The sequence below is a fragment of the Mandrillus leucophaeus genome, unplaced genomic scaffold, assembly GCF_000951045.1.
Source record: "Mandrillus leucophaeus isolate KB7577 unplaced genomic scaffold, Mleu.le_1.0 Scaffold13, whole genome shotgun sequence".
NCBI lineage: Eukaryota > Metazoa > Chordata > Mammalia > Primates > Cercopithecidae > Mandrillus > Mandrillus leucophaeus.
In genome coordinates, this window is record NW_012101254.1 from 7819698 (window position 1) to 7823347 (window position 3650).

Consider the following 3650-nt stretch of genomic DNA (forward strand, 5'->3'; position numbering starts at 1 on the left):
AAAAAAAAAAAAAAAAAGAAAAAGAAAAAAAAGAAAAATTCTCAGCTATTATCTCATTAAGTGTTGCTTCTATTTAATTCTCTTATACTTCTTCCAAGACTTTGGTTGAACAGGTTAGACATTTTCATTCTATTCTGTCTCTTTTCTTGGTTCATTCGTTTCTCTCTTCATTGTAAATGGTTTCTTCTGATCTGTCCTCATGTACAGAAATTCTCTCTTAACTGTTTCCAATGTGTTCTGAAATTCATCCATTGATTTCATAGTTTAGGTTCCTCTATTTTTCACTATTAGAATTTCTATTTGGGGGCCAGGCGTGGTGGCTCACACCTGTAATCCCAGCATCTGCTCACAAGGCAGGCAGATCACTTGAGGTCAGGCAATCGAGACCAGCCTGACCAACATGGTGAATCTCTACTAAAAATACAAAAATTAGCTGGGTGTGATGGCTCATGCCTGTAGTCTCAGCTACTCCGGAGGCCGAGTCAGGAGAACTGCTTGAACCCAGGAGGTGGAGGTTTCAGTTAGCCGAGATTAGCCTACTGCTCTCCAGGCTAAGTGACAGGGCAAGACTGTCTCAAAAAACGAACAAAAAACTGAATTTCTATTTATTTTAAATACTTTACAGTTCTCTGCTAAGATAGACAAGCTTCATTTTGGTCTACTTAAACTTGATAAGCACAGCTGCTTCACAACCTGTATCTGATATCCGTGAGGGTCTGTTTCTGTAGTCTCTTGTATTTTCTTGTTCTTGTTTATGGTGTTTTATCATTTTGTATGCTTCCTTATTTTTTCCTGTGTCCTGACTATAATATTTTTAATTATTTATAAAAATAATTTCAGGCTGGGTGCGGTGGCTCACACCTGTAATCCTAGCACTTTGGGAGGCCGAGGCAGGTGGATCATTTGAGGTCAGGAGTTTGAGACCAGCCTGGCCAACATGGTGAAATTTCGACTCTACCAAAAGTACAAAAATTAGCTGGGCGTGTTGGCAGGTACCTGTAATCCCAGCTTCTTGGGAGGCTGAGGCATGAGAATCGCTTGAACCCGGGAGGCAGAGGTTGCAGTGAGCTGAGATCACGCCATTATGCTCCAGCTTGGGTGACAGAGCGAGACTCCATCTCGAAAAATAATAACAACAACAATAATAATAATTTCAGGCCTACTATGATATTCTCTTTCTACAAAAAGAATTCATATTGCTTCTACCAGGCATTCAAGGGAAACTAATCATCCAAGATTACCCTAATTCAGTTTCTAAGCTTGAAATTTTCTGAGCTACCCAGATGATTCAAAGACAGACTGCGCTACATGGAACAGTTAGTTTATTTTCAAATTCATTCTGATTTCCAGTGTCTGTCTTTTTAGTGCCAACTGAAGGTGCAGGTTACCCTTCCTGGATGGGCCCCAGACTCCAACTTTTGCTCTCCTAACTGCAAAGGCACTGTTAAGTCTCTCAGCCGCCTGACCTGGGTCACTGAATATCCTCAGGACAAAGGTGGCACTCGTACCCCTGCTCATCTATGGATTTCTTTCTTCTCCAGATCTTAACCTAGGAAATCCTTACTATTGTGTCTGCTGTTTTTAGGAAGATGGTTTTAGATTTTGTCCAGCCTTATAGTTGTCTTCAATGGAGCATTTCTCTAAATAGCTAACCACATTCCTAGAAATGGAAGTCTGACCTCAATTTTTTCTTCTCCTCCTCCTTACCATTCTGTAACTTTTTTTTTTTTTTTTTTTTTTTTTTGAGACAGGGTCTTGCTCTGTTGCCCAGGCTGGAGTGCAGGGCCACAATCTCTGCTCACTGCAACCTCCGCCTCCCAGGCTCAAGTGATCCTCCCATCTCAGCCTCCTGAGTAGCTGAGAGCACAGGTGCACACCACCATGCTTGGCTAATTTTTGTATCTTTTTGTAGAGACAGGGTTTCATCATGTTGCCTAGGCTGGTCTCCAACTCCTGGGCCCAAGTGTTCTGCCCTCCTCGACCTCCCAAAATGTTGGATGACAGGCGTGAGCCACCATATCTGGCCTACTCTGTGACTTTTAGAGGAAGCATAGACACAACGGAAACAATGAGAGCTGGGTTTCAGTGTTGCCTTCTTCGGTAATTTGTTACATGGTTTAGGGCTAACTCCCTACATTTTGACTCTCAATTTTGTTAAAACAAATTACAATTAACCGCCTACCCACCCCAATTCTCTCTCTTTTTTTCTTTTCCAAGGCTGGGTGTTGCTTCCTCACCCAGGCAGGAATGCAGTGGCACAATCACTGGTCATTGCAGCCTCAATCTCTGGGACTCCGGCCATCTTCTTGCCTCATTTTAAAATTTTCTGTAGAGATGGGGTCTCACTATGTTGCCCAAGCTGGTCTCGAACTCCTGGGCTCAAGTGATTGTCCTGTCTCGCCCTCCCAAAATGCTGCAATTACAGCTGTGAGTCACTGCACCAGGATCCCCCTTCTCTTTAAGGAAATTTAAGGAAATTAATTGATTAAAGGAAAATATTAAAGGGAAAAAATATAAAATAAATCACTTAATCCTGAAAGAACTGTGCTATCCTCCAAAATGTCTTAGTCTGTGCTGATAAAGATAATAAAAGTGTAAGTATAAGGTTGGGTGTAGTGGCTCATGCCTGTAATCCAGCACTTTGGGAGGCCAAGGTGGGTGGATCACCTGGGGTTGGGAGTTCGAGACCAGCCTGACCAACATGGAGAAACCTTGTCTCTACTAAAAATACAAAATTAACCAGGCATGGTGGCACATGCCTATAATCCCAGCTACTCGGGAGGCTGAGGCAGGAGAATCACTTGAACTTAGGAGGCAGAGGTTGCAGTGAGCTGAGATTGCGCCATTGCACTCCAGCCTTGGCAACAAGAACGAAACCCCGTCTCAAAAAAAAAAAAAAAAAAGTATAACCTAATAAATTAAACAAAAATAATTTTGGTCAGATGGAGTCAGAATCTTAAGAATAAATTTGACTATGTCTTGTATCAATCATAGGTGACACATTTTTCTTTGAGCTCTCTTCTTACTCAAGATGAAAAAATTGGCCGGGCATGGCAGCTCACGCCTATAATCCCAGCACTTGTGGAGGCTGAGGCAAGCAGATCACTTGAAGCCAGGAGTTCGAGACCAGCCTGGCCAACATGGTGAAACCCCATCTCTGCTAAAAATACAAAAATTAGGCCTGGCGCGGTGGCTCACGTCTGTAATTCCAGCACTTTGGGAGGCCGAGGTGGGTGGATCACAAGGTCAGTTCAAGACCAGCCTAGCCAAGAAGGTGAAACCCTGTCTCTAGTAAAAATACAAAAAATTAGCTGGGCGTGGTGGTGGGTGCCTGTTGTCCCAGCTACTTAGGAGGCTGAGGCAGAGAATTGCTTGAACCCAGGAGGCGGAGGTTGCAGTGAGCCGAGACTGCACTATTACACTCCAGCCTGGGCAACAGAGACTCTACCTCAAAACAAACAAACAAACAAACAAAAATTAGCCAGGTGTAGTGTCATGCGCCTGTAGTCCCAGTTACTCGGGAAGCTGAGGCAGGAGAATCGCTTGAACCCGGGAGGTGGAGATTGCAGTGAACTGAGATGGTGCCACTGCACTCCAGCCTGGGCGACAGAGCAAGACTGTCTCAAAAAAAGAAAAGAAAAAATAATGAT